The sequence below is a fragment of the Hyperoodon ampullatus genome (assembly GCF_949752795.1).
Source record: "Hyperoodon ampullatus genome assembly, chromosome: 12".
In the NCBI taxonomy this organism is placed as follows: Eukaryota; Metazoa; Chordata; class Mammalia; order Artiodactyla; family Ziphiidae; genus Hyperoodon; species Hyperoodon ampullatus.
The window spans coordinates 4,263,908-4,287,938 of NC_136925.1; positions in this window are offsets into that span (position 1 = coordinate 4,263,908).

The window sequence follows — 24,031 nt, forward strand, 5'->3', positions numbered from 1 at the left end:
GACTATACTACCCAAAGCAATCTACAGATTCAATGCAATCCCTATCAAACTACCAATGGCATTTTTAACAGAAGTAGAACAAAAAATTTCACTATTTGTATAGAAACACAAAAACACCGAATAGCCAAAGCAATCTTGAGAAAGAAAAGGGGAGCAGGAGGAATCAGACTAATTATATTTTGTAAAATGTGAGATGAACGGGGCTTTCCCTTCCACTCTGTTTGTATACCTTTGGATGAATCACTTATTCCTCAAATGATACAGAGTTCAGATTGAGAAAAATCTTACTTACTTAAATAAGCAAATGAAATAGAAAGAGTCTAATTATAGCAATGTCACTCAATTCCTTGAATTCCATTTGAGTTGGATGCCAAAAACACATAATAATTTATAATACAAAATTATTTTAATGTTTTTATGTATGGGGCATCTTCTACTTATCCTTCTACATCTATGTCATCCTCTTCAACCCCACTTTCTGTCCAGAGGCTGACCTGTACAGACCACACCAATGTACTTTCTTTCCTTCTTCTTCCAGTCGGATTTGGCCAATGAAGATCTTTTGGCAGGAGGTGATAGGAAGAGAAGAGATGGATATTTGTTGTCCTAGCTCCTTCCCTGCAAAGGTCTCTCTCCTTTCAAGGTGACCCTCTCTACGTTGCCTGTTTCCTTCTGGGTTCTGGTCAACTCTCCCTCCTCCTACCCCTTCTGGCCCAAAGATGGTAACAACTTTCCTGTTACTATCCCTAGGGTATTGCACTGTTTGGGGAGTTTCCCTACAGCCTGCTTACATTTATCAATAGTCCATGTATTAAATCTTCCTGGAATTATTCTAATGTGCATATGCCATACTTTTCTTGCCATGTGACCATGGGTGGTTGCCATGACTCATTCAGTCTATCACTGGACAACACAATTATGTTCTTCTTTAAGTCTGTTGAAAGAAAAGAATTATATACCACTTAACTAGCAAAAGGAATTGTTAGACCTGAACCATCCAGTATAGTAGCCACTAGTCACATTTGGCTTGATTCAATTAAATACAATTTAAATTTTAATTCCTTGGTCACATAAACCATATTTCAAGTGCTCAATATTCGAATGTGGCTAATTGCTACAGCATTGGACAGTGCAGCTACAAAGCATCTCTATCACTGCAGAAAGCAGTGTACTAGACAACTGTGGAATGGTGACTATGACATTAAAAATCTATACTGGAACATTTGCAGTGTTTAGAAAAATTCACTTATGAAACGAAAAATTATTTTTCTTATATTTGTTGACCTATAAAATCATTCAATTCAAAAACCATTTTCAAAAAGAAAATTTTTCTAAAGAATAATAAATAAAAATATATATCAACACAGATCAAGAAATTCTGGGCATAGAACCTGATGTCAAATTGGATGAGACTTTGGGAGTCTTTGGAGGAGTTGATTATGGTTTACATGTGGAAGTGATGTAAACTTTTGTGGCCCGAGGGCAGAATGTGGTAGATTTGTCTGCAACTAGAGCCAATAACAATTAATCTCATCCCTGTACGCCTGTGCCACTTCTCTGACCAAGAAGGTAGGTCTATTTCCCCGTAGCTTGGATCTGAACTGGACTTGTGATTCATTTTGACAAACTGAATGCAGCAGAAATGATAGTTTGGGATTTCTGAGCCCAGGACTTCAGAGGTTGTATAGCTTCTGTTTTCAATCATGGGGGAAATCAGAGGACATCGAAAGAATCCTTGCAAAGAGAGGCATGTGGAAAAAAAGAGGCTCTGGAGTAGAAAAGCCTATTAGGAAGGAGAGAGGGAGGGGGAAAGTGAGAGAGAGAAAGAGAGAGAGAGAGAAAGAGAGAGAGAGAAAGAGAGAGACCCAGCCAACCCCCAGCCATTTCAGGCAATAGCTAAGAAACCAAACACGTGAGGAAGGCTATCAGGGATTCTCCAATCAACACCACAAACTGCAGAAATAAACTTTCCCTTCTGAGTACTACTGGAATTCTTGAACAACAGAATTGTGAGTATTAAACAGTTATTTTAAGTCAATAAGTATTGGAGTGGTTTGTTATGCAGGACTGCTCAGTTTCTATTTTTTGCATTTATTTGGCATGTACTTAATTATCATTTCCCATGTGTTATGGACTGAATATTTGCATCTCCCCCCCAAATTCATGTGTTGAAGCCCTAAACCCCCAGTGTGACCGTATTTGGAGATGGGGCCCCTAAGGAAGTAATTAAGGTTAAATGAGGTCATATGGGTGGGCCTTTATCCAATAGCATTAGTGTCCTTATAAGAAGAGACACCACATGAGCACAGAAGAAAGGCCATGTGAGGATGCAGTGAGGAGGTGCAATCTGCAATCCTGGAAGAGAGCTCTCACCAAGAAGCAAATCAGCCAGCACCTTGATCTTGGACGTCCCAGCCTTCAGTATGGCAAGACATAAATTTCTGCTGTTTAAGCCACCCAGTCTATGGTATTTTGTTATGGCAGCCCAAGCAGACTAAGATACCATGTTTGTTTTATCAGGAAAGCTCTGCATGCTGTCTTTGATGGGTGATGAGTGTTAGTTATGTCAGTCTGAAGAGGGTCAGTAAAAGAGAGAATGGACTGTCTTTCAGATCTAACCCACGTTTCAGATCTAAAGTGAGAGCTCTCTTCCCTGCACACGCCTGTCAGAAGTTGGAAGTACAAAGTGGAGGCCTACCAAACCCATTCCAGGTGAGTTTCATTCAACTACTGGTAATAATATTGGGGTACAAAATATTAAAATATCTAAGACACCATCGAGTATTTTGCCAGACAAACTAAGAGCCTTTCAGTTTCTCAGTTTTGGGTAAATATACCTTCATGCTATATCAAGACTTAACCAATTGATGGTTAGTTACACCTGCTATACTCTCTTTAGGGGCATCTTGTTTGTGGAGCTGGGTTTGGACCAAACCTGGTAAAAACAACCTCATGAAACTGGAGACTATAAGAATTTTTCTGTTGCTCATGAACAAAGACCTATGTTATGCCAATTTCAATATTCTAGGTTGACTTGAAGGACCTTACAAAGGCATGACAGATGGCTTTAAAGACAGACAGTTGAGAATTATTACATATGGACTGCTTAGGAACTTCATTTCCTGGATGAAGATTATTAAGTTTATGATTACACACTTGACAGTATTAAAATATCAACATCTGAGTGGAAGGAACTAATCCTTATTAAATAAAGATGATTTTCTAAAGTTCAGGGTATTACATACCAGATTGCATTTTGAGAATATTTTGTCATACACCCGTACCTAAATAGATGTTTTACTTTAAAGAGTGCAGTTAACTCTTCTGGGAATTAACAGCAAAGAGAAGGTATTTAGTCCCTAGTAATTGTAGAGTTTATAAAAAGCGAATAAAATGATTGCTGTTAAGTGCATTATCTACAGCACAGCAATGTTAAGTACATAAATAAATGGAATGAGTGAAGAGTGACAGGAGGAGATTTGGGCCTATATTAAAAAAACCCAAAGATTTCTATTATATTACAATCTTTAGAAATTTGATGCAAGTAAACATGGACATTTTTATCCTTCCTCGAAATCATGCAAAATATGCAACTGAGACACAGACCAAGACACAGGTTAATAACATGAATCACCAAAGTTCATTCTCGCTGTGGAGAATCGTAAAAATGCAGACAGGACACACTTCTTAGCTGACTATAAATTCCCAGCATGTTTTTCACAGTTAAATATTCTAATTCTGTGATAAATAGATAAAAACCTTTGATGAAAAAAATCATTTCATAAATTCGTCACCTGCATGAAATAAGGCATCGAGATCCTCATTTCTTACTGATGTTTTTTTTTTCCTGTGGCAATATTTTATCTGGTTTTTAAATTACTTTCTTTTCTCTATAAACAAGCTTCCTACTTTTAAAAAACATTATTTATTTATTTGGTTGTACCGGGTCTTAATTGTGGCTCACGGGCTCCTTAGTTGTGGCAGGCAAACTCTTAGTTGTGGCATGCATGTGGGATTTAGTTCCTTGACCAGGGCCCGAACCAGTTCCCTTGCATTGGGAGCACGGAGTCTTATCCACTGCACCACCAGGGAAGTCCCCGTTATATTTTATATGTTAAGTAGTCCCTTTGGTTGGATGAGAGGTTTTTCTGCCCTGGGAGAATGCAGTATGGTTAGATTCAAGAAAAAAGAAGACGAGGTTTGTTCTTCTTTGGTGAAGTGGGAGAAAGAGGATAGTGGCGGAGGAGGAGATGGGTGTCCGTAGGCAGATGGGTTTAGGACAGAATTTGTATGAAGGGTGAGGATCTGGATCCTTAGGGCTTTTAGGGCCAGTGTCGTGTATGCTAATGTCCACATACATTTATATGAAAAGCACTGCCTTTCATTGTCTTACATTTGGTAATCAAGCCCTTTAATTGGTTTATCTGTAATGCATTAATACGTATTGCCATAGCCTGAAGTGTTGATGTGCTCATTTCTGCCCAGGAAGCCAAGAGTATTTCACGTGATTCTTATTGTTGTGACTTTCAATAGGATAAGAATTCAAATTTACACATTTTACTCCATCTCTCTGTGCTTTCCTACATGCTTAAATGCTTCCATATTTATTGAATCCAGGTGTCTTATTTCTCAGTAATTACCAGAACTCACCCGATTTAATGATGCCAATCTGTTAGTTTCAAGAATTTTATTTAAAAAATCTTCTTTTCCCTGTGAATATTGTGTGTCTGTGGCTTTCTTAATCCAAAAATGGTTTCAGAAATTTTATAATCTTAAGAGATATCACTTAAAAGGGTTTACTGGGTTTTTTTCTTGTGCTATAACAGAGCTTAATTACAAAGAATGGTGTTTACAGATTAATATTTGGGGCAAATTCTAAAATGCTTTTCTAGCAATGATCTCCACACTTTCCTCACGAGTACAAAGCAATCTGCTTCTGTTTTTCTGTAACTAGAAGTGGATAGTACAGTGATAAAACTCCTTATTCAAAACAACATTGCAGCTCCATTTTAAAAACATTTTTGCTTAAATAATTAACATTTTGCTTATCCATTAAGAAGCCACGTGAGAAAGGAAAAAAAAAAATGTTTTCCCAGATGGTTCTTTTTGCATTAATATTACTAACCCAGACATCAAACACAAACAGTAAGGTGTTGAAATGTATAATTTGAGCCAAAATATCAAAGCCTTGAATGTTTAAGGGCTTTGCAATTTTAAGAGGAGAGCTGCATATGCACGTGAAGTCAGCCTGGCTACAACTCTCACCTCTTTCATGTTTCCCTTTTCTCTATAGTCTTTGTGTGAACAGTTTCCTTCTTGTGGAAATGGAGGAATGATTACAACCATTACTTAAATTGGGAAAGACATAGACATATTTACCTGTTGTAAAGGAAAAAAACCAAAACCCAACCTGGAATCAGTTGTTTTTGTTTGCCTGGTATCCATTTATGTTTTTCTAGTAAAATAACCCATACTGGGGGGAAGAACCACAACTTTCCCAATCTTATCCAAGTGAGAGTAATAGCTCCAGGGCTGGGCCTATGATCTAGGTTGGCCAATAAGAGATTCAAATTCTTCAGCCACTGTGCTTGGTTCAGGAAAGGCACATGTTCCAAATTGGTCCAATGAAATAAATCTGGGACTTTTATAGAACAGCTGAGAAAAGAAAAAAGTTATCTTTACCAGCAACTGCTGGAATTACTACATGGTGATAACATCCAAAAGGAAAGCTGAGCTGAGAGAGATGGGGAGGGGGAAGTGGAGGGGTAGTGGGGGAAAGGCCTGGTTTGGGATAGTTTAATTACATGAACCAAAAATTCATCCTTCGCTTAAGGCAGTATGAGTTGGGTTTTTCTGTCACGTACACCTGGATGAGTTCTCACACAAAATCTATCCAGCTATGATCATGTTCAGAATGGGGCAGTTTACAATGCGGTACCACCTCATACCGGTCAGAATGGCCATCATCAAAAAGCCTACAAATAATCAATGCTGCAGAGGGTGTGGACAAAAGGGAGCCCTCCTACACTGCTGGTGGGAATGTGAATTGGTACAGCCACTATGGAGAACAGTATGGAGGTTCCTTAAAAAAACTACAAATAGAGCTACCACATGATCCTGCAATCCCACTCCTGGGCATATATCTGAAGAAAACCATAATTCGAAAGGATACATGCACCCTAATGTTTATTGCAGCACTATTCATAATAGCCAGGTCACAGAAGCAACCTAAATTTGTCCATTGACAGAGGAATGGATAAAGAAGATGTGGTACATATATACAATGGAATAGTACTCAGCTACAGAAAAGAATGAAATAATGCCATTTGCAGCAACATGGATGGATCTAGAGATGATCATACTAAGTGGGGTAAGCCAGAGAAAGACAAATACCATATGATATTGTTTATATGTGGAATCTTTTTAAAATGATACAAATGAAGTTAATACAAAACAGAAATATACCCACAGACATTGAAAACAAACTTATGATTACCAAAGGGGAAAGCAGGAGAGGGATAAATTAGGAGTTTGGGACTGACATATACACCCTACTGTATATAAAATAGATAACCAACAAGGACCTACTATATAACACAGGAAACTATACTCAATATTTTGTAACAATGTATAAGCAAAAGAATCTGAAAAAAATAGATATATATGTATGTATAACTGAATCACTTTGCTGGCCACCTAAAATTAACACAACATTATAAATTAACTATACTTCAATTAAAAAAATCAAAAAGGGGCAGTTTACCAGATGTGAGGACCTTCTATGTGCCATGTCCCCAGGACATGCAGGGATCAATAATGTAGGGCCAAAGCAATTATACTCCAATACAGATGTTAAAATAAAAAATAATAAGGTAGGGCCTCTCTGTACAAGGATGCTGCTCTGAAGCACTGGAAATTTTTTCCAACTTCCCAGTGACAGTTATGGAATCTCTGTTTTTTGCTAAGTAAGATGTCCTTTTATAAAGATTTATGCAAGTAAGGGGAAGAGGCAGGGGGAGAGAATCCTGACTGTGTATTGTTACCATAAGGTAAACATATTTCTTAACTCCTAGAGAAATAGCTAGCGCTTAAAAAAATGTCTTTTTGGACATGAGGAGGAAGGGGCATTATTATCTAAATGATAGCCTTAGGTAGCGATCCTTGAAGGGGACCAAAGACTGTTGATAGAACTACCCAGCTGAAGGTGTAGTTACGTATTCATTCTGATGAAATATCAGATGATCAGTAAACTATTAGATTACACTGCTAGGCACCCAACTAAACATAGATTTTACATATATCATTTATTGTGGAAGGGGCAAATATTTTAGATTGTTCCTGGCTTATACATGAAGAGTTTTATCTGCTTAAGATTTCTCTTTACTATTTCAGTCAGATCCCTGTGTCTACCAAACATCCACACACCCCATAGCAGTGGAAAAGAATGATGCCTCATACTCTATTTAATAGAAATTTTATATTTTAAAGTTCCTCCAAATGACTGTAGACTCATGACTCAAACCTTTTCAAAGAGCAGATTATCCATTCTTTCTTTGGACGAAAGGGAGCCGCAGAGATTTCCATTCATGAAGAGTCCTCAATGGGCCCAATAAATGCATGTACACAGAAGTATTCATAGTACAGGGAGGTGAGAAAATAACATCATTTAGAGAATAATACTGAGTGGATCTTCTCATTACTCTAAGTCAGAAGTTAAGACCCTTGTCCATCTATAAGAGGACACCCCAACTCTGGACATCCCCCACCCCTTCACTGCCTGGTAGGAAGTCGGGTGGACAGGGCAGTCCACTGTTTGCAGTCTCACTGTCCCTGTTCTGTGCAGAGCTCCCTGGGGAGCAGTGAGGGATGCATCTTCCTCTGTAGACTCAGCCATGCGTGTCCCACAAGAGACAGGGCCTGGACTTCAAGGACTTTATGAAATCAGCTCTGCTGAATCACACCCTCAGCCATTTCTACATAGGACGCACACACAGTACTGGGTTACTGGTCCAAAGAGGTTCTAGTATAGGCTATGCACTGAATTCAGAGTTAGTGTTCCGCTCAGCTGATTAAAGCCCTGGCTTTGAAACAGGGTCACCAGTGCAAACTCTCCCGGCTTATGGCCAACGGTACCTCAGGACTTAATGTCCCCTCCTGGCCATCTGGCCTCCACTGGGGCTTTTGAGTCCCATCGGGCCACTTTGACAACTCTGACCCTGAAAGCAGAGGAACCAGTTGGACACGGACAGGCTATGAGACCCCATCTACCTACAGAGCCAGAGCCTGGGGCCCCACCCCACAGACACCTGGCCATCTCCTCCCTCAACAGCTGGGTGGCTATTTCCTTTACATTTATATCACACAAAGGACTATTTGGGAATTTCCCTGCCCCGCACCCCCCCCCAAGGAAGCCAGCTCCAAAGGTAAGCTGCCATTTTCATCATTAGAGAAAACTGCCAATGCTTTTTAAGTAACCTGTTTCCAGTTAAAAAGAAAATAGTACACCATAGGTATTGTACATTTTAAACAGAATCAGGCAGAGTCAAATACCTTTAATATTGAAACTATGATGAATGCAGGTTTTGAATGACGAAGCACCCTCAACAATTCCTGAGATCATCACTCTATAAGCACAGAAATACCAATGAACAGAGCAATCCCAATTAATAGAAGCCTGACTACGAGATCATTTGTTCTATTTATGATGCAGTCACATGCACGCTGCAGGATCTTAAGAATTTTATAAAGTCGTCCTAACCTTTGTCCTCTGGAAAGATTAATAATCTTAAGTTAAAAGAACGCCACTGTCATGACCACCACCGCGTAAACCTGACATTCCCCACCATTATCAATGTTGTCTCACATAATATCTGAACTCCCCACCTCTTTCACTGTGGGCATTGGGAGGGCATTAAAGTAGAAAAGAACAACTTGGGGAACATACAAGCGTGGAATTGGGATTTATGAGCCAAGTTCAGGAAGAGTGATTTTGGCTGGAGCCGTGGTTTCCACGGGGCTTTGTTCAGGTGTCTCAGACTCTCTGGTCTGCCCACAAGCAGAAGGGGAATGGGCATCACATAGGTGAGCTGTGATCTTCTCAGGCACCACTGTTGCTCTGTGCTAGCTTGGCACTTTCTTTTTTAGTTATAGATACATATATCAGCATCACCTACTAGGGAGCTATCAACTTAAGGTCTGTTTTTTTAAGATGACCTTGAAGATGTTTCTTTTTATATAGAAGGATCTCTAATGATGAGTTAAGACATATGGGTTTTGGAACCAGACTGATGGATTCCAAACCCTGTCCTGCCACTTACCTGCTCTATGACCTTGGGTAAGTTGTATAACCTCTCATGCCTTAGTTTTCTCATCAGGACAATGAAGTCAATAATAGAATGTCCTTCAGAAGCTTGCTTTGAGGAGTAAATGCATTAATACAGGTGTTGGCAAACTTTTTCTCTGAAGAGCCAGATGATAAATAGGTTAGGTTTCGTAGGACATACAGTCTCTGTTGCAACAAATCAAATATGCTGTTGAAGAGTGAATGCAGCCAGAGACAACAGGTACATGATTTGGCGTGACTGTGTTCCAATAAAACTTTATTTATAACAACAGGCAGTGGGCTGAATTTGGCTTTCAGGACATAGTTTGCCAGCATCTGGGATACTGGTGCACCCATACTCTGGCCCATTGTAAGAACTCAATAAATACTGGCTTTTTAATCATGATAATCATCATATATACCCTCACTTATTCCACAAATGATTATAGACTAATATTCTATGCTAATTTTACAGTGTAGCTCTTAGAGTGTTGCATGGGCTTTGCTGTCAAATCTAAGCATTTCCTAAACTCAGGATCTCAAATCTTCCACTAAAGTCCCTCTACTGGCCGAGGACAGTGAACTCCCATCCCATGGTTCTGGGAGTGGCAATAGCTCTAAAAGCAAAACATGTCTAACAAGTGTCATATTTAGTCTTAAAAATTCACATGACTTTTGTATTTTATTTCATAGTATATTTATGTTTCTTTCAACACAAAGAAAACTGGTGATTTAAGTCATTCATCACTGGGTAGGACTGACTACAATTTCCAAGCGTCTTCTGGTTTTGCATGACACATACAATTTATACCAGTTTGAGAAACATGGCCTATGATGACAGGAATTTAAAATTGGAAGTAGGTAATCTCCCTAAGGATTAAGAGCCTTAGCATTCTATGTGGCTGTTAGATCTTTCTCAGACACAAAGAGAGGGAATAAAGTTAGGGCACATGGACATTGAAGAGCCCACTGACAACTGCAGGGAACTCCAGTCCTTGCCTCCCACATGGCAGGTGACAACACGCATTTCTTGGCCCCTGAAGCTCTGGCCTCACGGCTCAGCCTCCCACATGGCAGGTGACAACGCGCATTTCTTGGCCCCTGAAGCTCTGGCCTCACGGCTCAATACTGATGACACCCAGGAAATCGACATGTGCCCATCAGTCCATGACTGATAGAAATGGCCTGGGGTTGACCTAAGAAAGTCCTGAAAAGTAAAATAACAACCAGAATAATTTGTGTGAAAGAGAGATCACTGTTAAGTTGAGCCATGTCAAATTTTCAAGATTCGTTCATTTTGAAGTGTAAAAATGTCAATCTCTATGGTTCAACCTAATATTTCCCCGAAGTTTATTAACTAATAGTGTGCATAGCACTGGTTTTTAGGTGAAATACCACCACTGTAAATCATAGTAAGAATAGCACCATCAGGCTCATTAAAAAGTACATCTGGAATGAAGACTGTGCAAAAAGAAAGTAAAATTTTGTGGATGATGCTGAAAATGATAGGACATTTTACTTTTAGTGGCCTAAGGGGTTGCACTGTGATCATGGTTCATAGTCAGAATTCTTTCAGACAATTTGGAGCAATGATCCTGTGGGTTCTTGTTGATCCAGCAGGTGTTAAGAAAATAAAACATTAGGACCAGTTATGCATGAAATGCCAAGAATAAGCCTTGGGCATTGCATGAAAGCACTTGGAAAGATGAAGTCTCCTGTGCTTTTCAAGGCCATAAGCAAAGTGCATTTATTCAACCATTTTACCATCGCAAGATGGAGAAAAAGCAGAGGTTATTTTACTCCTCCTCTGCTTTCATCAGTTCGCAGACAATACAGTCATCCCTTGGTATCGAGGAGGGATTGGTTCCAGGACCCTTGTGGATACCAAAATCCACTGACGGTCAAGTCCCGTATATAAAACGGCGTAGTGTTTGCATAGAACCTATATACATCCTCCAGTATACTTTAAATAATCTATAGATTACTTATAATACCTAATACAATGTAAATCTATGTAAATTGTTTCCTGTACACGGCAAATTCAAGTTTTGCCTGTTGGAACTTTTGGAATTCTTTTTCCCAAATATTTTTGATCCTTGGTCAGTTGGTTGAATCTGCAATGCAGAACTCATGGATATGGAAGGGTGACTAAAATGAAGCCATATGATAAATTTCTCTTAAGATGATCATTTCCCTAAGTAAGCAGCTAGCTGAGTGCCCATGACAGATTTTTTCAGACTCATATTTAAACCACGATGGATTCCTTCCTAGTACACATTTAAATCCCAGTCTTCAGCTCAAATCTTCACTCTTATATAGGAGTGGAAACACACAGAGACAGAGAAAGTAACCAAATTCAGTAACATGCATGACACAGGAAGAGCACAATGTATGTTATGTGCTTTCAACTTTGCAAGTTAGTGTAGCACTTTTGTCATGAATCAGCACTACCTGCTTCTTTAGATTTAAATTCCCAGATCTGGATCTGGATTGGGTGGAGGGGAAAGAAAATGGCAGCTCAGAAGGACATATTTGGGCAATCAAGGAGGAAAGCAGAATGTGTTCCTAAGCACATGGGAGGGTTTCTATGTTCAGTTTAGCACAACTTAAGTAGTCTTGGATTTCGGACCTGCTGCCTTCATTCTGCCTTGGATTTTGACTTGGAGCGTCAACTGAGTAGGCAGAGAGGAAACCCAAACCAAACCAAACAACAACCAAACCAACAACCAAACCCAGTTCAGAAGACTATATGAACAACTAATAAACAAAGGGTTTCCTTATGGAAATGTAACTGTTAAGTTCACAGAGAGCCTGGCCTCCCACTATGTCAGAAACTTGATCCAAATGGAAAACATTTTCTAATTAAAAGTTTTAAACATACACAGAAATTGAGGGAACCGTAAAGAAACTACTTAGATTCAACACTTTAAAAAAATTATCCATCCTTGCTTTATCTACCCCTTTTACTGTTGTTGAAGTATTTTAAAGCAAATCACAGCCCCATATCATTTTACTCCCATGTATACTTTAGCGTGCATCTCTTAAAAATTAAGGATATTTCCTTCATGATGACGACGTCACTTGGGCAAAGTTTTAAATGACAATTTATCACTTAAAAATAGAACTCGTATTTACGGTTCATTTATACTCTGTTATATTGCAAAAATGCCTATGAGAAAGACAGATGAAACTAAAAGGAAAATGAGGTTAAGATAGCAAAATGAAGTCAGGAATAAAAGTAGTGAACAAGGTATATGGAACGTCCGATCCTAACCCTCAACCCAGTTCCTATGTCTTATAGGGGTCAAAGCAGGAGGAAAACCCTGGCAGTCACCAGAGGCAGTGCCCATAATGGGGAAACAGCACCATTCCTCTGGAGAACATAGCTTTTCCTGTCTCTAAGGTCTGTGAGGAATTTCTCTTGGATATCTTCGTGAAGAAGGAAGCGTGAGATTTATCGGACAATATACTTTACAAAATCTCCACAATAAATACAGAAGAGGTTCTGTGCTCCTTCTGTGCCCTCGTTGCAAACTGAGGCATAACACCCAAGTCCAGGTGAGAAAAGTCATCCCACAAAGACCCAGAGCAGTGTGTCATGTCCGCCTGGTGGCCGCTATCCCAAGGTACAACCCATTCATGTCAAATAATTTTTTTAGCTCCCTCTGACTCCCATCGATCCAATACCCCCCAACAACAATATGGCCTTCATTTAAAAAACTTGAATCCAGCTGTTATGACTCTTAAGTGCTGTTATCCAGAGCAAGCTATGTGACGCCACATGTGTCTTCACACACATTCATCATTGTGAATTTGGCCCAGTCCCTGGATTTCTCCCCCCTGTTGTTCAGGAGGGTTGCAAATGCCAAAAGCAATCAATCTGCAAAGCAAATCAATGTGTACAGCCATCAGGGGGAAGGGCTGGCCCTGCAGCTATCTGCTTTGTTTTTTTTTTTAAAGAGCTGCTGAGCTCGTATTTGGATCTGATGACCAGAAAACCATTGCACTCAAGGAGCTGTCTCTCTCCAGCTTAAAAAAAAAAAAAAACTGCTCTCACTCAAGGCTAGCTTCACAGAGTTTCCAGGCTGCAGGACCAGCAGTTCTGACCCTGGTGTCCGGCGGCTCTGGCATCCTCAGCTCCCTCTCACCTGCAGCCAAGGCTGCATTGATCCTCCGTAAGCACTCTGGCTCCCAACATTCTGTTACTTACCATCAATATCTCTACGGAGGGTGCAGAATGCAATTTCTTTGTGTCCTTAGTGTGTGTGACATGGCTCATCGTACTTTTAAAGATTTCCTCCTGGCTTCTGCTAACAGCCTTTGCTTGCTTCCTGCAGTTCTGTGCAACACACGGCTAAATAAACCTGTTTGATGTTGCCCGCTCTCAGGAATCCAACCAGAAAACATACTGAAATCAGATATTTTGATGAGCTGACATCAAGGAACAATGAGTAAAAATGATCTCAATAAATAGAAAGAAATTCTGAATGCACAAATAGTTTCTTGTCAAACTAAAAAAAGAAAGGAAAGAAAGCGATAAAAATATTTGGGGAAATTTGAACCTACCTACAGTGGCAAAATACGCCCTTATTTTCCTGGGTATAACATTTCTATTTTAAAACTGTAGCAACAGATCCAAGCAACAGATATCTTTGAAAATTCCATTTCACGGAAGCATCATTGTATGCATTTAAGCTTTTTTCTCCTACTGAAAATCACTGCAAACAGCATGAAAAATGTCGACGCAGGAAACAGAATAAAAGTAATGGATGGTCTTAAAAAAGCAGAGGGGTAAAAATGTTTGTGAAATACTATGCTCACATGACTAATGTTAATATTTAGGTAAAATTATTCCCTATAGGCAAGAAAATAAGCAAGATGCTTACAGAATAACATATAAAATAATAGTAGCAGGGGAAATAAAGTTAGAAAAGTCAGTAATACTTCTAGAATCATTTTAGGAAGTTGGCAGAGGGAATATCTAATGGTAGAATAAAATTTTTTAATATTGCCCAGGAACTAAAAGATGAAATCTGTTTATTTTTCCAGTACATCAAAAAGAATTGTTAGGTGTTTTGTTGGTGTTGGCCTAAAATATTCAGATTATTATTTCCATTTCCTGTGTCATTTTGCAGAATTCTTAATTGTTATTCTTTTATACTCTCTCCCACATATACCTGTGCAAACTTATTTTTAGATTTCTATTTATGATTAACAGTATTTTAAGTTTCCTAAATGCAGTCCTTTCTTTGGAGTCTTTATCGTTAGAAAGTCTACTTGAATCCCACTTTCCTTTTCCCTTCAGACATTTGTTCTCCGAAATTCCAGAACAGCAGGCATCTCACTTGTGCCTCACCATTACTGCATTTTAATTAAAGGCCCCTGGTTAGTACTGTTTTCAGAACCCAGGCAGTTACACCACCATATAATCAAGGAATTCACAATAGAATTTTTTAAGAATGTGAGGCTAACCCGCAGACACTTGCTGGAAGAGGTGAAGTTCAAGCTATTAAAGAACAGGAGGGACGTAGGTGTGGAAAACAGAGAAGGTTGTTCCAAACAGAAAGAATGATATGTAAACCACCCAGCGGCAGAGGGGAAACTTGGGTACTAGAGGCAGGCCTGGCAGAGAGAGGAGTAGAAACAATTCTTCTTTGCTTATGATGTATGATTATAAAAAGCATACGGCTGACAAAGTCCAGTGCAAGCTCTGGAAGGTGTTGGATTCGACACGCCCTCTTTAGTTCCACTGGGGGAAAGCAGGGCCATCCACCCACTGAATGGTCCCAAAAGCACACCAGAAGAAACAGGCCCCCAAGATCAGGACACACAAGGAGCCCCTCTGGGGAATCTCTGGGCATCATTACATTGTTTGCTAATGAAATGTTCCACTCTGCTTTACATGGAATATTGCATTGACTACCCAACTCTTCCAATGCACAGAGCCCTTCTGGAACTCATCAGCATCTTCATCTACCATCTCTGACGCTTTCATCCTAATTAAGGGCTTGCAATTTTTAATTGCCTAAATCTCTCTGGGGAAGTCTCGATACACAAATCACAGATGGGCTGGTTTGTGGTGGGACAAAATTGCTATGTTTTCTTTTTAGTTTGAAATTCTCTTCTAAATACCTATAAGAACCTATGCTTGGGTTCATTCGTTACATAAAGTAGTAGCATATTACAGGAGGGGAGATTCTTAATGACCCAATCCGCCTGTAGACTCACCATAGGTACGGGATGCCAAGCTTTACAATCAGCCTCCAAGATTGGAACACTTAAAAATTAAGCCCCAAATCCTTCATATTCTTTCCCCCCCAGTTTATTGAGATATAATTGACATAAAACATTGTGTAAATTTAAAGTGTATAATGTCACTCCTGGGTATATATCCAGAGAAAACTCTAATTTGAAAAGATACATGCACCTCAATGTTCACAGCAGCAATATTTACAATAGCTGAGATACGAAAGCAACCTAAATGTCCATCAACAGATGAATGGATAAAGAACACGTGGTATATATATACAATGTTATATTACCCATTCATAAAAAGGAATGAAATAATACCATTTGCAGCAACATGGATGGACCTATAGATTATCATACTAAGTGAAGTAAGCCAAAGACAAATATTATATGATATTGCTTATATGTGGAATCTTAAAAAATGGTACAAAAGAACTTATTATCAAACAGAAATAGACTCACAGACAGAAGACAAAATTATGGTTACCAAAGGGGAAGGGAGGGGAGGGATAAATTAGGGGTTTGGAATTAACAAATACACATTACTATATATAAAATAGACAATCAACAAGGGGTTACTGTATAGCACAGGGAACTATTCTCTATATCTTGTAATAACCTATAATGAAAAAGAATCTGAAAAAGAATATATATATATTTAACTGAGCCACTTTGCTGCACACCTGAAAGTAACACAACACTGTAAATCAACTATGCTTCAATAAAAATTTTTAGACAGTATATAATGTAATGATTTGATGCACATATGTATTGCAAAATGTTTACAATAAGGTTAGTTAACACATAATTTATCTTACACAATTACCATTTTATTGTTGTTGTTGTTATGGTGAGAAGGTTAAAGCTCTACTCTCACAGCAACTTTCAAACACACAAGACCGTTTGTTACCTATAGTCACCATGCTGTATATTAGATTTCCCAAACTTATTCATCGTAAAACTGAAAGTTCGCACCCTTTGACCAACATCTCTCTATTCCCCCACTGCCCCTCAGGCCCTGGCAACTACCAATCTACTCTCTGTTTCTATGAGACTGATGTTTTTAGATTCCACATATAAGTGAGATCATACAGTATTTGTCTTTGTCTGACTTCTTTCACATAGCATAGTGCTCTCAAGTTCCATCCATGTTGTTGCAGAATGGCAGAATGTTTTTCTTTTTTATGAATAATATTTCATTTATTTATATATGTGAATACATTTTGTACATATCTCACATTTTATATATGTATCTTATATTTTCTTTATCCATTCATCTGTTGAGGGACACTTACGTTGTTTCCATGTCCCAGCTATTGGGAATAATGCTGCTATGAACATGAGGGTGCAGGTATCTCTCTGAGATAGTGATTTCATTTTCTTCCAGTATACACCTATAATTGGAATTGCTGAATCATATGGTAGTTCTATTTTTAATTTTTTTTGAGGAAACTCCATACTGTTTTCCATAGTGATTGAACCAATTTGCATTCCCAACAACAGTGCACCAAAGTTCCCTTTTCTTCACATCCTCCCCAGGATTTTTTATTTCTTGTCTTTTTGATAACAGCCATTCTAACAGGTGTGAGGTGATATATCATGGTTTTGAGTTGCATTTCCCTAATTATGAGTGATGTTGAGAACTTTTTCATAAGCTTGTTGACCATTTTTTATGCCTTCTTTGGAAAAATGTTTATTTTTTAAAATGTCCGTTTTAAAATTATTTTTATTTTTATTTTTTTGCTACTGTTATGAGTTCCTTATATATTTTTGATATTAACCCCTTATCAGATATGTGGTTTGCAAATATTTTCTTCTATTCTGCATATTGCCTTTTCATATTATTGATTATTTCTTTTGCTGTGTAGAAATCTGTAGTTTGATAGCCTCACTTGTTGATTTTTTCTTTTGTTGCTTCTGCTTTTGGTGCCATATTAAAAAAAATCATTGCAGTGACTGATGTCAAGGAGCTTTTTCCCTATGTTTTCTTCTAGGAGTTTTATGGTTTTTAGGTCTTACAATTAAGTACTTAATCCATTTTGAGTTAATTTTTGTGAGTAATGTTAAGATTGGGAACCAATTTCAATCCTTACATGTGTATATCCTGTTTTCCAAACACCATTTTTTTTTTTTTTTTTTTGGCTGTGCCATGTGGCATGTGGAATCTTAGTTCCCCAGCCAGGGATTGAAACTGCACCCCCTGCAGTGGAAGCTCAGAGTCCTAACCACTGGACCACCAGGGAATTTCCCCAAATACTATTTTTGTAGAGACTATCCTTTCCCCATTGGGTATTCTTGGCCCTCTTGTCAAACATTAGGTGACCAAGTATTTGTGGATTTATTTCTGGGCTCTCTCTTCTGTTCCATTAGTCTATGTATCTGGTTTTATGTCAGCACCATACTGTTTTGATTACTACACCTTTGTAATATAGTTTGTAATCAGGAAGTGTGAAGCCTCTGGCTTTGTTCTTTCTTAAGATTGCTCTGGCTATTTGAGGCCTTCTGTTGTTCCATACAAATTTTACGATTTTTTTATATTTCTGTGAAAAATATCATCGGAATTTGGATAGGGATTGCATTGAATCTATAGATGGTTTGGGGTAGTATGAATATTTTAGCACTATTAACTCATGATCCATGAACATGGCATATCTTTCCATTTATTTGTGTGTTCAATTTTTTTCATCAATGTGTAATAGTGTATATATATTTCATTTCCTTGGTTAAATTTATTCCTAAGTATTTTATTCTTTTTCATGCTATTGTAAATGGGATCATTTTATTTCTTTTTCAAATAGTTCATTGTTAGTGTACAGAAACACAAATAATTTTTTTATGTTGATTTTGTATCCTGAAACTTTATCAAATTCATGTATTAGGTCTAACAGTTTTTCCATGGAGTCTTTAGGATTTTCTATGTATAAGATCATGTCATCAGCAAACAGATAATTTTACTTTTTCCTTTTTGATTTAGATGGAAATTCTTTGTTTCTTTTTCTTTCTTTTATTTCATTTTCTTGCCTTGTTACTCTGGCTAGGACTTCCAGTACTATGTTGAATTGTAGTGAGAGTGGGAACCTCTGTCTTGTTCCTAACCATAGAGGGAAAGTTTTCAAACTTTCACCACTGAGTATGATGTTAGCTGTAGGCTTGTCATATATGGCCTTTATTATGTTGAGGTATGGTGTTCCTATATCCAATTTGTTGAGCATTTTATCATGAAGGATGTTGAATTGTTGTCAAATGCCTTTTCTGCATCTAGTGAGATGATCATATGATTTTTATCTTTTATTTTGTTAATGTGATATATCATGTTTATTGATTCACACATATTAAACTATTCTTGCATCCCAGAGATAAATCTCACTTGATCATGGTGTCTGATCATTTAAATGTACTGTTGAATTTGGTTGCTAATATTTTTGTTGAGAATTTTCACCTCTATACTCATCAGGGATATTGGCCTGTAGTTTTCTTTTTTTTTTTTTTTTTAACTTTTTGTCTTATATTGGAGTAGTACAGTTGATTAACAATGTTGTGTTAGTTTCAGGGGTACAATGAAGTGATTCAGTTACACATATACATGTTTTCTCTTAGTATACTTAACTGGCTTTCGTATCAGGGTAATGCTGACCTTGTAAAATAAATTTGGACTGTTTCATCCTCTTTGATTTTTGGAAGAGTTTGAGATGAATTGGCATTAATTTTTCTTTAACTTTTTGGTAGAATTCACCTGTGAAGCCATCCGGTCCTGAGTTTTTCTTTGTTGGGAGGTTTTTTATTACTGATTCAATCTCATTACTTGTTATCGTTCTGTTCAGGTTTTCTATTTCTTCATGATTCGTACTTGGTAGGTTGTATGTTCCTAGGAATTTATCCATTTCTTCTAGGTTGTCCAATTTGTTGGCATATTATTTTTCATAGTAATAGCTCATTGTCCTTTGTTTTTCTGTGGTATCAGTTGTAATGTTTCTTCCTTTATTTATAATATTATTTATTTGGATACTTTTTCTTTTTCTCTTGGTAAGTCTAGTTAAAGATTTATCAATTTTATTTATCTTTTAAAAAATCAACTCAATTTGTTGATCTTTTCTATTGTTTTTCTATTCTGTTTCATTTATTTCTTCTCTGATCTTTGTTATCTCTTCCTTCTGCTAACTTTGGGCTTTGTTTTTGTTTTTCTAGTTCTTTGAGGTGTAAATTTAAGCTGTGTATTTAAGATCTTTCCTTTTTCTTAATGTAGGCATTTATCACTATAACTTCCTTTAGCATTGCTTTTGCTGCATCTCATAAGTTTTGGTATGTTATATTTCCATTTTTGATGTTTTGATTTTCCTTTTGCTTTTATCTCTGACCCATTGGTTGCTCAGGAGTATGTTGTTTAATTTCCACATACAGTTGACCTTTGAACAATGTGGGAGGTTAGGGATGGTGACCTCCCCCACACAGTTGGAAATCCAGGTGTAACTTTTGACTTCCCCAAAATTTAGCTACTTAACAGCCTACTGTAGACTGAAAGCTTTACTGATAACATAGCTGATTAACACATATTTTGTCTGTTATATGTATTATATGCTCTATTCTTAAAATAAGGTAAGATAGAGAAAAGAAAATGCTACTAAGATAATCACAAGGAAGAGAAAATACATTTACAGTACAGTACTGTATTTATTGATGCTGTAAGTTTACATTGTCTGTTTACAAGATGAATCATCTGTCATTCATCTTGAAGTACCTGTATCTATGTTGCCTTATATGATACAGAACACTGTAGACATTATACACATTACTAACACCAGACATGAAAAATGAAAAGATGATGTGAAAAAGAAATTCATATTTTACAGGTATAACGATTCATGCCTTGATAAAGAAGAAGCATCAATATGACTGCTTTATGGTAGGCTAGTGTAATCAATATAATTGCTTCACAGTAGCCTAGTCTATTCATTAATGAATAAATCATTACCATATTTTTATGGCATACAGTATTACAGTCATATTCATAATACAGTATGGAGACATTGTTACACTTTTTAAAAAACCATTTACATGTGATGATAGGCTGATATGTAGTTTCTCCAATTACAAGAGAGAGAGGTATACTGTATGGTAATGTAATTCTCTGAAAGTTATAAAACAGTAAGAAAACTAACACATTATTAATTATATATTAAATATCACTCACTTTATGCCTATATAACAATAGGCCATGCACTTCAATACAAGTCTTGCACACAGTGTTCCACAGGATGAGTACTTAAGCAATGATGATGATGATGGTGACACAAAAACATCTCATACAGTTCTTGTCATGCAGTTATTAGACTTTCACACAAAGACACTCACACACATATGCAACAGATAAGCTTATTAACTCTAAGGCATGATGATTATTTACTATTCATTAAGTGCAAATGGATCAACATAAAGGTCATCTTCACATTGAGTAGGCTGAGGATGAGGAAGAGGAGGGGTTGGTTTGCTATCTCAGGGGCAGCAGAGGCGGAAGAGCTGAAGGAGGTAAAAGGGGAGTTACACTTGTATTATGCAAATTCATCGTAATTTTCTTTCTGATATTTTTGGTTTTTTATTTCTCTAAAAATATTTCTATATGGTACCAATCCTTCTTCCACTATTTGCTTTAGGTTCAGTGCCTGTATCATAGAAGTGTCCATGTTGTAAAAGAAGTCAAAAGCCATTTCGAATAATCAGAACACTTTTGCCAGGTTGACTAATGTCAGTTTATTATCTGGCACTGCTCCTTCTATGTCTTCTTCCTCATCATCTGGTACTAGTTCAGAAGCACTCAACTCCATCAAGTTGTCTTCTGTTAGTTCATCTGGTGTTTATTAACTCTTAAATTTCTCCAAGGTCCATATCTTGAAACCCTTCACTCCCTACCTTTTAAAATTTTTTTCCATATCCACAATGTCTTTCATGATTTCCTTGATTGGCTCTCTGTTATAAATCCTGTGAAGTCATTCACAACATCTAGACAGAGCAGGAATTTATTGTTCTGGGCTTGATGGCTTTTTCTATAACAATAATAGCATTTTCAGTGGTGTAACCCTTCCAGACTTTCAAGATATTCTCTCTACTGGGGCTCTCTTCCATAGTGTTGGCAATCCTTCCCATAGAGTACCATGTGTAATGAGCCTTAAAGGTCTTTATGGCCCCCTGATCTAGAGGCTGAATTAGAGATGCTGTGTTTGAGGGCAACTAGGCCACTTCAACATGTTTGGTGTTGAACTCATGGGGTTCTAGGTGCCCAGGGGCATTGTCCAATATCAAGAGAACTTGAAAAGGCAGTTTCTTCCTCTCAAGGTACTTCTTGTCCTCAGGGACAAAGCATTGATGCACCCAATCCAGAAAACGTGTTCTTATTGTCTAGGCCTTCTTGTTGTACAACCAAAAGACCAGCAGCTGGTGTTTATTTTCTCTTCATGACTCAAGGAATAGCTCCTTTACAGATAAGGGCAGTCCTAATCATAAACCCAAATACATTTGCACAAAACAGTAGAGTTAGTCTCTCCCTTCCTGCCTTAAATCCTGGCACTTGCTTCTCTTCCTTACTAATAAATGTCCTTTGTGGCATTATTTTTCCAGAATAAGGCTCTTTCCTCTGCATAAAAAATATGTTCAGGCAGATATCCTAATGACCTTCTTTATCTCTTGCTGCAGGTTATGACTGAAAGTCTATTTTGTCTGATACAAGTACAGCTACCCTGCTCTCTTTAGGTTTTAATTTGCATGGAATATATTTTTCCATTTATTCACTTTGAGCCTGTGTGTGTTTCTGAAGCTGAAGTGAGTCTGTTGCAGGCAGCATATAGCTGGGTCTTTAAAAAAAATCCATTCATTCAGTCTATGCCATTTGATAGGAGAATTTTATCTATTTACATTTAAAGCAATTATTGCTAGGTAAGGACTTACTATTGCCATCTTGTCAATTTTTTTTTTTTTTTTTGGCTGTTTTGTAGTTTGGTTGCTCCTTTCTTCCACTCTTGCTGTCTTCCTTCATGAAATGATTTTCAATAGTGGTATGCTATGATTCATTTCTCTTTATCTTATAGGTATTTACTGTAGGTTTTCATTTTGTGTTTACTTTGTGGCTTACTTGAAACCTCTTACACATACAACAGTCTTTTTTTAAACTGATAACAATTTGACTTTCATGACACACACAAACTCTTCTCTTTTATTTTTCCTCCTCATATTTTATGGTTCTTTTTTTTTTTTTTTTTTTTTTTTGCGGTACGTGGGTCCTCTCACCATTGTGGCCTTTCCCATCATGAAGCACAGGTTCTGGACGTGCAGGCTCAGCGGCCATGGCTCATGGGCCCAGCTGCTCTGCAGCATGTGGGATCTTCCCAGACCAGGGCACAAACCCGTGTCCCCTGCATCGGCAGGTGGACTCTCAACCACTGCGCCACCAGGGAAGCCCTATTTTATGTTTTTGATGTCAAACTTCACATCTTTTTATATTATGTATCCATTAACAAGTTATTGTAGCTATATCTACTCTTAATTCTTTTGTACTTCAACCTTTATATTCAGATTACTGTGATAATATTATATGGTGGTTAACACATCCCGTCCCAGCAGTTGGACCTCAACCAGAAATGTTCAAAGAAAAACATGCTGGGTCCCGGCCCCCATCACGGCCCCAAGTGGAGAAATGCACACCAGGAGTATTGGGACCAGGTCATGCACCTGGGGCTCCGGCAATGAGCCTCCTCCACCCAGTGATCCTGATGCATCCTGCTCACTCAACTGCTGGTTCAGCCAGTATTTTTTTTTTTTTTCTTTTTTTGCGGTACGCGGGCCTCTCACTGTTGTGGCCCCTCCCGTCACGGAGCACAGGCTCCGGATGCGCAGGCTCAGCGGCCATGGCTCACGGGCCCAGCCGCTCCGCGGCATATGGGATCCTCCCAGACCGGGGCACGAACCCATGTCCCCTGCATTGGCAGGCAGACTCTCAACTACTGCGCCACCAGGGAAGCCCTCAGCCAGTATTTCTTTAAATAAGATTTCTACCCTTTTCTTCCTCTCTTCTTCTCAGACTCTAAAAATATGTAGATTGTTTTTCTTAATGGTGTCCCATAAGACCTGTAGGTATTCTTCATTACTTTTTTTTTTCTTCTCTGAATGGACAATTTCAAATGATCTATCTTTGAACTTGGTGATTCCTTCTTCAGCTTGACCTAGTCTGCTGTTGAGGCTTTCTATCTAATACTTCAGTTCAGTCACTGCATTCTTCAGCTCCAGAATTTCTGTTTGGTTCTTTTTTATGTTTTCTATCTTTCTTTGCCGAACTTCCCATTTTGTGCTTATATTGTTTTCCCGATATCACTAAATTGTGTATCTAGGTTCTCTTGTAGCTCTCTAAGCATCTTTAGAACAATCACTTTGAATTCTTTGTTGGGAAATTCCTGTATCTCCATTTCTTTGGGGCCA